We start from the raw sequence: 17,035 nt of genomic DNA, 5'->3' as shown, positions 1-17,035 counted from the left end.
CTATAGTATTATATGGTTCACATCGTTGTTAGGCTGGGGACTGCAACTGTTGCTGTTCTTTCTATACTCTGCTGTGTTTGTGGAAGGATCAGGCTTGGAGCCATGAGGTTTTTCTTGTGATCCCTAAATCCAGAAGTGTATTTGCACCATTTTTATCGTTAGAAAGTTATCTACTGCTTACAACTCGCTTTCCTGAGAAACGGTCAGACAAGACATAGTGGAAAGCAGGTTTATTTTCTGTGTGCTAGTATATAAGAAATTATACCAGGCAGTAACCCTAGTTAAGACCCAAAAAACCACAACATAACAACAACAACAACACCCCCTCCCTCCCCGGCCCCCTGACAATTGCAAGACGGTTCCATGAGTTTCGGGTGAAGATAATATATTATTTGCATAACCATTCAAATGGAATATGTCAAACTCTGTAGAGAAAATTGTTTTCAATTCTGTCTCAGCATTCAGTCTAAACAGAGTTTCAGCGTTTCAGAGGCACCTTGGTGTAGTTTCTCAAAACGTTGGTACTGACAGGTGTAAGATTGTCTCCTTCAGGTGGAGGGAAGCTGAAGGGAAACTTCAGCTTTTGAGGAAAACTTTGCCATTAATTTTATGGCCATCAGAACTAACAAATTATGACTGTAAGAAAACTGTATAACATACTGCAAGTGGAAAGTTCTTTTTACTGCATCACTTATATGCACACATCTTCCAACAGTTTCAGCAAAATCCAGAGATTTCCAGGTCTTTGTCCTGAATAAGCGAGTGAATTTATAAAGATATGCTGAACATCCCTCTAAATAAAAATTTCTCTTTTTGCCTTTGCAAGCTGTCATCAGAAGGTGAATACTTCTTCACTTCTTCATTCCTATCTTTCATCTGCCCACCTAGCCATAGCAGCATGCATGTAAAAATGCATTAAAATTTCAGCCTTGCAATTTAAATGTCAAGTCTTCAATCTTATTCCAGTACATTTAGATCCTATTTTGCATACAGTATGGCTGACTTCTTCCAAACCTAGTTTTCTTAAAAATGACAGAAGATGCATCTGTGGCCTTTTCTGATAGTCCCATTTGTTACTCTACCCTTGCAGAACAAAAATGTAATGCAGCATGCTATGCTGAGAGATTGGTCACAGACAGTCCTTTAGGGATATTAAATACATAGTTATATTGTCTTTGTGGAGCTGATCTGACTCCCCTTCACTTCACTAGAGTTTAGCAAGGTCTCACTGACGTGCTGCTGGGATTTAGCTTCACTGTTATAGAACCAGGCATCACTGCATGAGGAGATGATGTCGCAAAGCTGTGTCCCTGTTGTCCTTCTCTTTCAGTCCCCTGAAAAAAAGAAAAGATGGCACAGTATGTAATCTATTTCACAGCTGTCTGGTTGTGTATTTTTTTTCCTCTCATCCTGTATAGTTTCCTCAGGTATGTATTAAAAGAAGCTGTTTGAAATCATGCTCAGTGATGATTTGGCAGGGTGTTGCAGGCTGCTGAAGAAAGACCCAGAACGCACACCCGAGGCTGCACTAACAAAGTTGCAGACATAGCCTGTTCCTCTCTTTCTTTAGTGCGAACTAGTATTTAAGATCTCACTTTCAAAGACTGAGGGCTTCTAGTCAGTCATCTACATTCCACATTTGGGCACTTAAATTACTTGCCCTCAGTGGCTTTCTAAATTAAAAATAACAATTTAAAACAACAAGAACTAACAACTGTATAATTCATTTTCTCAGACTCATTCCATTTGAAAGTAATAGCAAATACAATGACTGTAAAAAATAAGTTTATATAACTTGTTAGCTTTTGTAGAATTTCCTTCCAAAAAGTAATAATAAATGTACATGTGTACATTGAGAGCTCTCTCTTGGGTCAGATATTTTTTAGTATTAAAAAAACCTGATTTTTATAGCTATATAAAATGTTATGTCCATTCCTAAAGAATTCATGAGTGCCTTTTTATTCCACTGCCACAGAAAGTGGAAGGGAACCTACCACTAACTTTTCTCTCTGGCTAACAGAATACAAATACAACCCAGTGTTTCCACCAAACGATAATGGATATTTTTACGGTTTCTGCCCACGTGCTTCAGAGTAGCTTGTACAACCCACAGTGATCCAGGGACAAGAATATTCTTTCCCTTCCACCTCAGCAGGGCTTTACTGTGTCAAGGTAGGGCTTGGAAACTGCGCTGAGATCCTTGCAGTGGAGCTGTTAAAAAGACACAGGAAACTGCTATGGCTGGATGATGCCTCAGCTTTGCTGCAGAATGAGCCTCCTTGTTTCTACAAAAGACTTTGGAGGTCAAAAGCTGTCCTAGTTTGACTATTTCTGCCTGGCTTTTTAATGAACAAATACTGACACTGTTTGAATAATGCATTTATATTAAAATACAAAATCTCGAAGCACATCAGCCACTAAAGACACTTCTTTGCAGAAGACATTCTGCATTTCCCTGGCCAGGACTGGTGCTCCCAGTGAGGCAGAGCTGGAACGTCTCCCCATGAGCTCCCAATGCAGAATTGAAGTCTTGAATGCTCCTTGGCCACGAACTGAGTGCCTGAATGCACAGTGACTGAATATTCATTTTGTCCGTTCTTCAAAAAAATACTTACCATTTAAAGTACAACAATAGCTCCATTCATAAGCTGCTATGTGAGACAAGTCTCTGTCACCGGTACATTTCTTAATAAGAAGTGAACAAAGCCAATGTATTACCATGTATAAAAAATATAATGAAAAAAGAAAAAAAAGATACCAGAGAGAGAAATTACCTTTTTGTCATAAAGTGATGTGAGTTGATTATAAGCATGTGTATTATTTCTCTTTGTTGTTCATTTCATTGTGCAGTCCAGGAGAACAGGGAAGCTGAGGGCGCCTGCTGTACGTCTGGATGATATCAGGGTTTCAACACTCAAAACAGCAGATACTTAGGGCGAAACTTTCCCCTGATTTGAGCTGAACTATTCATCACACACGTAGCTGTCATTAATCTTACATGCAGAGCCAGGCTTCTCATGTTTCAAAATCTTTGGAGAGGTAGCTTTTTAATCTATATTTAGTTCTTTTTTTCCCCCCTCTGAGATTGATTTCTCTTTGCCTGTAATGCTGTAGTAGTTTCAATTTAAACAGAACCCTGAAATAAAATAGTTGAATATGAAACCTTAGCAGAAAGAAAGGCAACAATTATCTTGTTGTTCTTGTTGTTGTTGTTTTAAGGTAAAAAAACTTCAGTGATGGCACTGCTGAATGACAAAATTGGTTATCTTTATCACAACAAGAAGGTCTATACTCCTGGATGGGGCTATCAATTCAATTAATGTCAGTAGTCATTCTCAAAGCATTTCATTTTAATATAATGCAACACCTTGAATTATCTAAATTACAGCAGCTGAAGCTGGTTAAAGACAAGAGGCAGATGTAGAAGCTACCCAGCTCTACCACCTATTATAGCTCCTCTCTGTGAACACTGTCTTGGGCAGAAGGCAGATCTGTTGGAGCTGCTCCTCTGAGCCTAGACCGGAAAATGAAGGAAAAGGACACGGAAAGGGGAATGTCAGGGAAAACAAGAAAAAAAGGTAGAATGGATGTGAGGGCAGCAAATGGCAGAGGGTAAGGTCTAAGCTTATTCTCAAAAATATATGAACTATGACAGCTGCAGGTTATGAAGTGTCTGTATCAAAAGTTTCTGGTAGCCAAGAGCAAAATTTTTAAATGATTTGCATATCTTTGTGGGCTCTTGAGATAATAGTATAGCTATCTGTTCCTTACTTTGTAAGTCATTTATACAGCTCATATTCTAAACCCTTCTCTCCACTAATACTCAAAAAGAATGCTATTGGAATCCCAAACTCCTTGCCCTTCTGCAGAGATGAATCTGGACACATAGCATTATAAATTCAGCAATATATGTCACTATGGGAACTGTTTCTCCTGCCAGACACTGTTGGGAATGAACTGGGAACTGGCTGTTTAGACACTTGTGTGTATGTGTGTGTGTGTCTGCCAGGCACAGACATACATAAACATTCAAATACAGATATGTACATTTTACCATTAAGTGTTTGCGTTTCTTTGCTTTACCATTTCTTCTTATTTTGCTTCATTTAGCATAGATTATCTCTGTAAGTCTGGCAACTAGTCAATTACTGAATTCCTTTTCAAAGGAAGGAAAAAGGAAGATTAGAAAATTCATCAAACTAGCATAAATCACCATATCTTCCCCACCTGAGGATCTGACCCTCTAACGATAGTTTCTTTCTTCCTTAAAAAGGTAATTATTCTATTAAAATTAATAATAAAATGAATACTGCTGTGACTGAATTACATGGGATAAGTGTGAAGTACTGTGATCTGTTCCGCTATGAATTAATAATCATAGTTTGCCCAGTGAAATTTGCATATTTTCCTTTCCTTCCCTGCTATCCACCTTGGTTTAGTTGCTAACGCTCTCTCCAGGAGCAGAGCTGGAGACTGCCAGTGGGTTACACCAGCACAGCAGAGAGACGCTGTTTGCAGAACACAGTACCCCTGAGTTTTAAGATAGCAGAAGTTGTTACAGGAAAAGCGTGTATTTGTTTGGTAATTGAAATATCTGTGATTGCCTTTCTACATGTGGTGAAGGGTTTGTGTTGGTTGGTTGGTTTTTTTGTGCTTATACAGATTAGGTGAGAGAAAAGAGAAAATTAGAAAAGAGCTTATGCTTAATTTAAAAATGACCTGCTGTAGTGATAAATGCAAACATGTCCCAATAAATGAAAAACTGGTTTCACTTTCCTGAGAATAGTATGCAGCTATAATTGGTGTAAAAAAAAAAAAAAAATCAACATGCTTAGCTAATACAATGTATTTTGTTTCTTTGGATAAACCTTTATCTTTAGAATCCCCAAACTAATAGAGGGTCATTCCTTTTTTCCTTCCCAAAATAGCCTGTGCAGTGCATAGCTTAACCAGCTCAATAGAAACACTTTTTCACCCCAAGAAAATGACCTTAGACAACTTGTGAAAAGGTCATATAAACTTTAGATGCAAGCTATTATTTTTAATTCATGTGGTCTGTGTTTCCTAGCACCTCAAATGGCATTCTTTTTGTGAACATAAACAGTTTATTAAAACTCCTGTATTAATTATTTAAATGAGTTTATAAATATTTGAGGAAGTCCATGCAGAAGGAACTCGTAATAAATTATCATGTTCTACCTTCATTGAAAGTTAAATTACAAAAATCTGAAAAGTGCCTTTTGTAACAAAGACCCTTCTGGTGGCTGTCATCACAAGGTCCAATGTAAGAGCATTCTACCTAGGTAGCAGCAAAAAATTAAAACCCAGTACCTAGAGTTTAAAGTGAAATAACAACACTTGGGTCTTAAGGTGTTTGTACTAAATGTGCCACACAATCAAGTATGTGACCCATGTACATGAGCGTGTACCCATGCTCAACATCTTATGGGAGGAGCCCTCGGTTTCCAGCCGTGACTTTGAGATCACAAGTGTGAAGACTGAATTAATGAGTAGAAGGGGAGAGAGAGGTACTGAAGTGATGCCTGGAGCAAGTGAAACAATAAATCACTCGTGCGAATTGATTGAATGAGAAGTCAGATCCTGTAAGTGGTAGTGGAAAGAATATCAGTCCTACAGCTCTATGGCAGATCAACATGAACAGTGCAAAGGGATTTCTTACATTAGAGGACAAGCAAAAAACAAAAAAAATTAAAAATGGCAGCAGGAGAATAGCAAAACCTTCTCTGAAGCTTCACAGTTCTTAGTTTTGTAATGTTGGTTGATATGGTGATATGGTGAAGTCTCACTTTGTAGACACTCCCATCTTTTGAGGCTCAGTATCTGTGCACATGGACATGTCTGGCTGTCAAGGATGTTACACATTAAAAATGGCAGGTACCAATCAGTACAGAAGTACTCCTACAGAATTTAGGTAATGGATAATTAAACGGGTTAAGTAGAAAGAGATGTCTGATGATGATCCCCTCTGCCATGTCCTTCTTTCTTATCCATCCTGTGTTCAAGGAGTCTCTTGAGGTGGACATGTGGATTTCTTAGAGAACTTGATAAAGGCAGTTTGTGGTCATGCAGGACAGAGCAGGAGATGCTCCTGCCATGAAGACTCAGACTGTGAATTTGTGTTGGATGAAAAAACCAAAGCACTTGCAAAGACAGTCACCTCTTTGAGGAATGACAGTTCAGATTAGCTCTACGTGTCCAGTCTTTCCAGTTTTCCCAACACTTGTCCACTCACCTGTTTCTTTCCCACTGGTAACTACTGCTAAAGCAGAAAATGAGAGATTTTTCTAGTCTGAGGACTGCAGCATAACGTCCAGAATTAGGGGATTCGCTAGCCAATTATTTTTCCTATGTGATCTACTTTTCGCTTGAAAGTAGCTGTGAAGGTGACTATTTAGAAAGAAAACCCAGCTATTTCAACCTTGTGCTGGTTTAAAATGCTTTAAAAAGCTGAACAAAGAGTATTATAGAATACCATCTAAACCAAATTCCTATTTGGTTTGCTAGTAACTGTAGCAACTCTTGGTATCTTTGTTTAGCTACTCATCTTTGGAGGGCTTCTGCTTGCCTACATTTTTCAGCTGGCAGAAGTGAACATATTCTGCAAAGTGTTTTACTCTAATTCATGCTCAGATTTGTAAAAGAACTTGCTCTGGGCATGCTCAGGTTCCATTTCCATTCATTTTGTATGAGCCTTAATGAGATCAAGTAGAACAAGGACAGATGTTTGTGAAAAATAAAATGTTAAACTCCTCTTTGTAGGGATGAGAATAGAGCTTACAGCTAGATAGCCAATAACCATCTGACCGGAGTGTGCATGAGATTCCTCAGGTGTCTGGAGTCGAAGACTCACAGCTCCTTCCACCTGATTATTTTTTCAAGAGCACATCTTGTGTATTACAAACCTAAGAAATAATAATGCTTGTATAAATTCAGGATTATTCACTCTAAGGACAACAGAGTAAGGTCATCATATAAATTATTTGTAGCAAACACTTACCTAGAAGTGCAATCCAGGGACTCTTCCAAGATAAAAAACAATACAAAACACCTGTAAGTGGATCTTGAATTTTCATTTTTTTAAATAATAAAACTCCAGGTTAAATTGAATGGAGGCAAAAAGACATAAGCTGTGCCAATACCAACACAGCCATGAAATTTCAAGTGCCCATGAATGGGCTTCTCAGCTCTGTAAAATGTTTCAGAGTAAATAAGTATTATGAGCAGTGAAGGAAAACATCATTTCAAAGAAAAGCTTTTCAGTTAAGGTCAGTTTAATATCCATTAATGAATTTCACGTTTTTATAAGTTTTGGTGATAAGCTTTTATAATCGGGTTGCTTCTCTTATTCCATGCGTATTGAAGGAGTAATTGTGATATGAGATATAAAGTATCGTATGCTCAATTCATCAATTTTTGTTTAGTCTCGCAGTTCTTGTTCTGATTGCACTGGCATTGTTGCACTGAAATATCTCCATATCTATCATGTCAAGATTATGCATGATATAATTTGTAATAGTAGCTAGGGATTTGTTTGCAAAAAACAAATGTTCCTTTAATCTTTAAAACAAAATTAGACTTGTCTTACATCACAGAACAAAGAGATTTGAATTAATACAACACTTTTAATAAATCAGTAATTACCATGTCGAGTGGCAGGTTGGCTCATTTAACTTAACCTTTGAAAACAGCTTCCTCCACAGAGATTTTAAACTGTGCCATTCTAAGATAAATTTTAAGAGCTGGACTGTGGAGATTTAAGTGCTCTGTAGGTGTATTATTCATATCACAGCAGCCCCCAAGTCATGGAAGTGAATTTGGGCCATATAATCTCTTTGCGGCAGAGATAATTGCAAGTTAACTAAACTAGCTCCTCAAAAAAATTCACAAGCTCTGCCTTTTGGTACCACTGTGCATAAAATGGCACACCACATGCAAGTTCATAGTACCATCATTAGGACAATAAAACCTCCCTTAGCTTGTCATTTCAAATTGAATTATCCCTACAACAAAAGCACTGGGCACCTGACCCAAGTTTGCAGTGTGAGTTTGTTGGTGGTGGTGATGGAGGGTGTTAAATAACACTCCACCAGCTGTAAACCAGTCTGTCATAAACATGTTTCTGTAGTTGATGTGTTCTGAAAATAGCTGGTGGGCACAGACAGGAGCAATGGGCTGCTCCCACTCTTTCCCAGAGCACCCCGTGTCATCCATGGGTTGTGCTCATCAGGGCTTTGTCGCACATCAGTTTAGTCTGAAAATCAAATGGTCACTTGCCAACAGGCAGCTAATGAAGGCCATGGTTCTTCTCCATGTGTGCATTGGATAATAGATTTGTGCATATTTTATTTGGCTGCAGGACACAACAGGCAGAACATTTCCGGGGTGGGAGGGGAGAGACGTACCAAGAATGTATTATGAGACATTAGGTCAAGCACAGAAGAGCCATAACTACTTGAGAAGTGTTTTAATCACCAGCCATGAAGCAGTTAGACAGTTCTAGAGCTGCTAGACAGATCAAAGATGTGATGGTGGGTATTTTGGACATAAAGATGACTGCACCAGCAGGTGCTTGTGCTGATGGGACTGAGGAGGACAAGAATGTCCCTCTCGAGTCATGTCTGGCTGCTCACATCTCAAACCCATCTTCACATGACGAGGTCAGCCTGTACAAAAGGATAATACCTCAAGGAAGGGTTCTCCTATAAAACTGCAAACCTAACTCACTGAAGTGATGGCTGAAATCCATGTTTAATCCCACACCTCAGTGTATTGCTGAATCTGCCAGTACCACTCAACCCAGCAAGAGGCTCAGACCAGCGGTGATGTGCAGACCCTTTTAAGACATTAGATTCTCAAAATGAGTTCAAAATTATGGAGTGTTTTGATTCAGGAATTTTCCAGCTCTGATAATTATCCTGTTCTCATGCTTTTTAAGGGAAGAATAGCAGATGGCTTCATGTACTTCACGTGTCTTAGCAGTCTCTTTTTCCAAAAATTCCGTGATATCTACATGTTATGAGAAACATCACCCTTTTAATGCTCACACTGATCTCTGATCATTGTGCTTTCAGTTCTTTTATCACTTCTGTCCTCACATGCTTTCTTCAGCAGCAGGTACTTACCTGGAAGCCCTCACAATTACAGGGAAACACTTGGAACCACTACTATATATTTCTACATTTTTCTAAAATTAGAGATTCAGACTCTTTAAAGCACAGAGAACCTAGTATTCTTCACAGGGGGGGAAAAAAAATATTAGTAATAATTTCCCCTGGAAAAACATATACAAAACTTTAAAAGGTGTTTTTTATTGACCAATAACACATGATCATATTATGTGTTATTAATTTCTAAATATTCAACAGAAGAATTTTCCTTATTTATTTGTTTACAGGAATCTTCTCTGTGGACTGGAAACAAGAAGAAACAAACACTACACAGTTTATACTGAAGTAGCACACCAGATCTAAATTTCATAAATTAAAACTATTGTGCTTTGTTATGCCTTATAAATGCATTACAGTTATATAATTTATTCATTTTTTTACTGTGCTTTTTTTAGAGTACTTTACTGCTAAGCTATGTTTCTGGCACCTAATTCAGTCAAAATTTCCTAATAGACTTTTACCCTTCAGAGCCCATCTTGCAGCTTTTCCCTTCCACCTCACTAAATCCAACCTCCTGCAATGCAGGGGATTCACATTCGAGCAAATGGTAACTTTTACAGACACCAGATTTGGTCCAAAGCCTGCAAAACCTGAGGATTTTTTTTTCCTATTTCTTCATAACAGTCACATCAGACCCAAAACATGGATCATTGGTTTCTAACGCAAAAGCAGGCAACAATTGTTCCTCTCGGGTGCTCACTTCCACCGTCATGAGGGACAAAGTCATAGCAATTATATCCTTGGTTCAGCACAGTCATTTCCTGGCAATACTGGTTGTGTGAGCAAATGTCTCCGCAACAGCATCAGGACCACAGCAGGTCATAATGTGTATATATATATATATACACACACATATATATACACACATACATATATGTACATGTGTATATATACATACATACATATATATATATATAAAAATATAAAACTCAGCATCCTGCAGCTGCTGGAGGAATAGCATCGCAAGGCCACCTACAAACCTCCCTTATCCTCATCTCACATCCTGGATCTTCTCTTTCTGCATCTCAACTCATTCATTTATTTTATTAATGAATTATTACTAATGAAAAATTAACATTGCATGGAAGACATTTTTCTTCTTTGATGGCATACCAGTCCTCAATCCTGGTCTCAAACGTGTGAATATTTATAAGTAGCTTCCTATTGTCTTTCCAAAAATGTGTAATTATGCTGCAGTTGGCATTTCATTAAATATATAACAATAAGATTAAGCTTTCACCACGCTATCTAGAAGCAGTTCAAATAGGGTGTAAATAACACTGCTATGCTGCACAAATATTTTATCAGCCTGTTCTCAGCTTTACTCTGCAGCAAGGGACATATTCTGTTCCAAACTTCAGTAATAAATAGCAGCAATGGGTCTCCCTAAACTATAAAAGATCGATTTTTCCCCATACAGTTTGAGAAGGGATCCTTAGTCACCTGCATTCATTTCAGCTCCCTGCATATGAACATTTCATATTTTCATTAGTCTCATTAGTGTCAGCAGGTTGCTCTCAAATGACCCACTGTCTTTGTAGTGAGGTTATGTCAAACAGCAATAAATTCACATGCATAAAATAAATTATAAATAAAGGTGGACAGCTCAGCACTTGCCATAGATGCATGTTGCTGGGCATGAATTCAAGAACTTCCAAGAAAAATAGGTAAGGCCTAGAGCTCTCAAGGTCATAGAAAACACTAAGCACTTCTGGGGAGACAAGTTTATCATCTGTGGTTGATTTTATCATTTCATGTCCTTTCTCTCTGCCATAGATATCTGCAAAAACCTGTTTTGTGAAGGCTTGCTATGCCTTTCATTGGAGAAATCAAGTTTCCAGATAGACAATTCAGCAAAGGTTCAGTTATACTATCAACTATGATCCATAACGATCAGAGAAAAAAATGTCAAGCACTGGTCATGTCTGAACTCAGTGGAATGTGGAGTAATTAAAAGAGCTAAAATGTCCTTTGAGTACAGTATTAGCAAATGAGAACCATACAGGGGTTGAGAGCTGGCTGCCAAGCACAGTTTGACTGACCTGGGACTTGCTGACATCTCTGGGACGGAGTGCTACAATCCATAGGCCTCCAAACCTAACAGCTTCTGGTGGCTCCATTTTTTTATTACCTTAAAACCTAAGTTTTTCTAAGGATCTCACATGTTCAACTATAGGACCCAAGCAAAATTTTGATTACTTTTATTGGCCTGTATTCAGTGCTTGCTGACATCTCTAAAAGATCTACTTAATTCAGAAGATAATTATGCAAGTCCTACAGTTTTCCTTAAAATCTGTATGTCTTCATCTGTGTACCTAGCTAACAAAACAGAGATTTTTACCTCTGAACAGCAATGCACACTGTATAAGTACTCAGAGGACTCAAGTACTGTCATTTTTAATGCACTCATGGAAGTGAAGATGCACGTTCACTCACCATGAAGGTGCCACCCATGAGAAATCATGATCCTGCTTCAGCTAGGGAGGCCCTTTGGCCATCTGTCTAAGCAACATTTGTTTCCAAAGGTGCAAAGAAAGGGACATGGAAAAATGAAAAAGCTGCAGCATGTGACCTGTCCAGGCTGAGCAGCAGTGAGGGCTGGAAATTCCTTTGCAAGTTCTAAGCTATTTTGTATGAAATCTGCTCTTTAACAGACCATCTCTATTCAGCTGAAAGTCAAGCATTTGCTTAAAAACCTCCAGCAGCACACGGACTTACTTCATATAATTTTGATGTTATTATTTGTTAACACAATACCTAGGAAACCCAATCTCAGTCCAAAACACCATTCTTCTAGTTGTACAAATGCAGAAAAAAGGTCCGTCCCAAATTGTTGCAATACAGTGTTGAAGCTCAACAAGTCAGTACAACAGTGGGGAACGCGCAAGGAAATGAGGCAAAAATAACTCATCCTTTTAAGTAAATAAAATTACAGATGGAAAATTGGTACAGCAAGAAGGTGATTTACATGTAGTAATAAAGTCAGAAGCAGAGCTGGGATTAAATAAGCCTTAGGAGTTTCTGATTCTCAGGCCATTAGCCAACGCCATCTCCATTAGTCATATTGCGATGAAGGAAGTATACAACGTGCTTATGTCATTCATTCCAATTTACCTAACAGTATGCCAGCTGTTAGAAAATGGCAATGTAAGTGTTTTTTTCACTAGTGAGCCTTCTCATGCTGTTGAATTAGCACCCTTTTTGCTAGTCTGTGCAGATCTTAAATAGAAGTTGTTCATGGATTCCTTGTGTCTAATCTGCCCTTTCGTATTTCGTGGATATATTTTAGTGCAGCCCACAGAGTTGTTCACACACATATTACACTCTTAAAAATAGCCTACTCTGGCTGCTGAATGTATTGCAATGAAAAATCAAGAATTATGGATGGAAAAAATATAAAAACCTTCAATTATTTCTTCAGTTTCTGCCAGTGAATTAATAAAACATTGTTCACAAACCTGGAGAATATTGCAAAGATGAGAAAGTTCTAAATAAATAAATAAATAAAAACACAAAAGAAAACCCAAAAAACTTAATATGATGATCTCTTTTTAATGTTTACTGCAATTAAAAAATATTAAATTAACTCAGCAAGACTGGATCTGAAGCAATTAGGAGATATGAAACATCACTTGCCAGACTGATTGCACTGTGCTTGTATTTTAAATTGGAGAAATGTCAGTTTTTCCAGAGTTACAAGAGGTCTGTTATCAATGTCTGCAAAGGAGTATACGATGTGAGCCTTAGATTGATGCTTCTAAAATTGAGTAAGATTGAATTAAAGCAGATAGTTTGATGGAAGGAAGCATCTTGTATTTCTCCTAGACAGCATTATTCAACCTGAAATCTTTTGTTTCAGATTTGTATTCTTTAACTTATCAGACTACCACTTTGCAACTCCCAGAGTAAATGGTATCTCAGCCTGTTTATGAAATACATAACCCTTCACATGACATGTTCTTTCACTGTGGTTTTCTCATCCTCCTAGAAAGTGTGTTCCCACCCCCATAATTCATTCTGTACCCCATGACATCCCAATAAAGTAAGAGAAACTTCATGTCTCATTCAATTCTCTGAGATTTTGTTTTATAAAGAATAGGCGAGCACAGGGTTACAGATTCTCCTATTCTAGTTTATATCAGGGTTTTTTTAAAAAAACAACCAAACCAAACTGAACAAAATGACCTGAAAGATTTTACCTACCTCTGTGCCATTCCCATTGCCAAAAGTCTCCGTCAGAACAAGAGTCTCTCATGGGGAGTTTGAACTTTCCTTTAATCTAATCCATTTAGAAAATGATTCACAATTTATTGAATAAAGTGGAGAAAATTGATATCTTTTCATTAAGCTGACAAAGTCTTTTTCACTGCTGGCATCTGTGAAATGTGTTCTCTATTTAAATTTTATTTATATCAATCTCCTCTGGTGGAAACTAGAGTAAAATGGAATGCTTTATACTTACAGTAAAAATGTTCCCATCCTGCAACGAGTGTCGTACTGATTTTGAAAACGAACTCTGTTTCTTATTCCTTGGAGTAACATGATACCTATGATCAGGAGGAAGCACAATCTAATATCTGTATTGCTTTGGATTCTATTTCTATATAAACAAAATGAGTACGGTTTATCACAGGCAAAAAAGAGATAACTGCTGTGGCTTTATAATGGTAAACGCAGAAGCAATCTTGGAACATTTTAATACATAGCAAGTTCCCTCTAAACTGTTGAAAAATGTATGATGATACTTTTTGCTCTGTTTTCATATTTCAGAGTCTTCCATAAACATGAATTAAAATTATATCTTACGCTGTGAGTATTGTCACATTGTTACATGGTTAAATATAATGCCTTGATACTTATTGTCATATGTAGTTTGTCATATTGTTAAAGCAATTTCCTAAATACATATGCAGAAAAGTTAAAGGAAAATTCTATCTGAAAAAAAAGTCTTTGTGATTTAAATACACACTGGAGCAGCTAACATGACACAAGCAAGTGCCTGCGAGTTTCTGGGCTGTGTGCACACGTTTTCTCTCACATCACCCTCTGCCCGCGTCCTGTTAATCACCTGTAAGAGGACAGTTAGTCACCACTTTGAACAACTGAGTAGCTGCCGTTTAATGCAAGGACTTGAAGACTGAGAAATATGAAACTCAACAAGTTTGGGAGTTTCAACGAGTAAGGAAGTTTTAATAAAATGGATTGTGTATTTTTTTTCCAAATGTGGCTTGATTCAAGAGGAAGATGTTTATTTAATTTCGGTCTAAGTGTAGATATCTGAAGGTGTTCAGTGCATTTTTACTGTCATCCTGTAATAGAACAATTTGCTACTGAAATGCAAGAGACCCAGCCAGGTCTCTTCACACATCAAAACTTTGTGCTCCAAACGGTGCACAAGAACAAGTAAAAAAGAGGTCACTGCCTTTATGCAACCTGCAAAGGTTCTTATGAACTTTGCAGGCTGAAGCCCACTGAATTCGGTCTAAGATGGAAGTTCCCTGCAGCCACCTAAGGCTCTGGGCATTATGTTTGGGAACAAATTCATTTTAAAATGCAATTGAATTGTGTAAACACCAGCAAACATAAGCTAGTCTCTTGCTCTTTACCTATATTCAATCTGATCACCAGATCTCTGTAGTTTTATTCTCTGGTTGGTACACATGATTAGCAAATGCCATTGCAACCAAGTGCTTCTTTGTCTGTTAATCCATGTAGAATAAACAAATTAAAAGTTAAATATTTTTATAAAAATTTTCTACAGCTTTGCAAACAAAAATCTAAAAAACAAAACCAGTGTGAATTGGACTGGAAAAACAAACCTCGAGAGTTTTCTGAAGAAAGTTGCTTTTCTCCTCAGCTCCATTAGTTTTGTGCTTACAGTTTAATGTTCTTTTAAAACAGGTATTTTCATGAAAAGGACTCAGATATAAGCAATCCCATATTCACACTAGTAGGAGCTGGGGAACAACAACAACAACCACCAAACCAAAACACAGACAAAGCAGGAGTAGTCAAGCTTCTTTTTATCGTATCCTCTCTCTTTCCCCATGGCTGAGGGTATCTGTCTCAGTTAAATCAGCCTTGCATGAAAAAGCTCCATACTTCGTGTATTCCCCAGACAGTGAGAAGAGCACAATGAAAACCACTCTAAAACATTACAAGTATCTAATTCAGCATGATGTGAGCACTCACAGCCTGTAATGCCCAGTGACTGACAGGAGTCTGTAATTCTAATCCAGAATTAGCAGTTTGGGTCACCGAGAAGCTCCGGTTCCTCAAGATCTGGGATATCTTCAGTGCAAACAGCCTGGGGGGAAAGCATCTTAACTTCAATAATTCTCTCTCTCACATGACTGCTTCAGCACATCTCAAAGCAACAAAACCTAAATGTGGAAAAGCTGAATTGTATTCCCTGGGGAAGCTCCACCCCCCCCATACAGGTGTAACTAATCTCAAACACATCAAACTGTGATTCATTTTAAAGCTTTTTCCTGCCTCTTTGAACAAAGCCAGAGGTGTAAAACTTTAAAATCAAGTAGACCTCAAAGGATCAGCAGTGCCCGAAAAGGACAACTGGTCCTGAAGATTAAAAGGCTCTTAATAGAAGAGAAAACCTATAAACAGATGACTCAAAGGAAATAATTTGCACTGGGTGGTGGATGCCCCTGCCATAGCATGGTGCTGAGGACTAGACCACAGCAAGCTTTGTAGTGCTTCACACTTACAAAGGATTTTGCCCACTTATGTATTAGACACAAATAGGAGGTTTTTCATCTGCAAATGGCCTTAGTCTCCCCCTTTATAAACGGAGCCTTGTCTCCAGCCCAGCTACACTGGGTGGGGACCGGTGGAGCCTTGGATGGGTTATCTTGTGGTTGTAACTGCACTTTCACCACAAATTTGTATATAAATATATACACACACTAAAACCTGGACACTATTAGATGAATCGTTTCACATTAGGGTTCAGCACTGACTTTGCATTTGATTATATTTCAAGGTTGATACCCAAATACTTGGGCTGTATTTGACAACATCAATAAGTACTTAGTTCATTTTAATTGCTATGAACAGCATTGCTTCTCCATGCTGACTCACAGTCTGTTTTCATCTCATATCTCTGTTTTACATTGTAAGCTCCCTAGGCCAGGGCGTTCAGTTTTGTGGGGTTTAGTACTTAGCACCGTAGGATCCATCTCCGTGATTATTTAATGCTACAGCACTACTAGTAGTATTCTGATAATAGCCACGAAGGCCAGTATTTAGCAGGATATCGTTTTTCCTTTTGCCTGCTGCACAATCTATTATTAGAGAGGAGATTCAGCCGTCACGTGCCTTTTCATGCGTAGCAAAGAGGGATATTTCTTTTCTCCACTGTTACCAGTATTAATGACACCCTTCTGAAAAATATGTGGGAATAGAATGATTAAACAGCCTTGCAAGTGCATCTGTAAAGGTGAGGGTTTTTTTGTATTGTACATATGGAGAAATTATATATTAAATTATAAAAAATGAGGTATAGATTCTGTGATAAGCTGTGAGAAGAAATAGGAAAGACAACACAGAGAGCTAGATGATCATCAGGGTTCCCTTCCAACTGAACTATTCTATTCTAGTCTAAGCTTAGCATATCTTACTTCCTCCAAATTTCTCAACTCTTCTTCCAGACCAAAGAAGCTTTCAAACTCAAAGTGTTTCTCCCCGTGTTTCAGGTAAACTCAGAGAGTGAAAATGATATCCCTGTTGGGACAGTTATTCAGAAAGTCTGCTGGTATAATCACATACCAAGTGAAGGCCTATTTTAGTGATAGTAAGTTGGACCCCTGAATTGCAGTAGCTTCCCATTA

General features: G+C 38.0%; 1 protein-coding gene and 1 long non-coding RNA gene across 3 annotated transcripts in view; one reads left to right on the top strand and one right to left on the bottom strand.

The window, feature by feature from the left end:
* TAFA1 (TAFA chemokine like family member 1) overlaps positions 1 to 17,035 on the top strand; it is a 222,870-nt gene that overhangs the window by 195,428 nt on the left and 10,407 nt on the right. The window lies entirely within an intron of this gene.
* LOC139828792 (uncharacterized) lies at positions 356 to 15,488 on the bottom strand. Its single transcript, XR_011740764.1, has 4 exons — positions 15,381 to 15,488; positions 13,651 to 13,735; positions 2,775 to 3,136; positions 356 to 1,334 (listed from the first exon to the last, which is right to left on the bottom strand). It is a non-coding gene; the product is annotated as an uncharacterized lncRNA (long non-coding RNA).

This window comes from Patagioenas fasciata, chromosome 10, assembly GCF_037038585.1.
Source record: "Patagioenas fasciata isolate bPatFas1 chromosome 10, bPatFas1.hap1, whole genome shotgun sequence".
Classification (NCBI taxonomy): domain Eukaryota; kingdom Metazoa; phylum Chordata; class Aves; order Columbiformes; family Columbidae; genus Patagioenas; species Patagioenas fasciata.
This window is presented reverse-complemented; position numbering and strand designations above follow the sequence as displayed.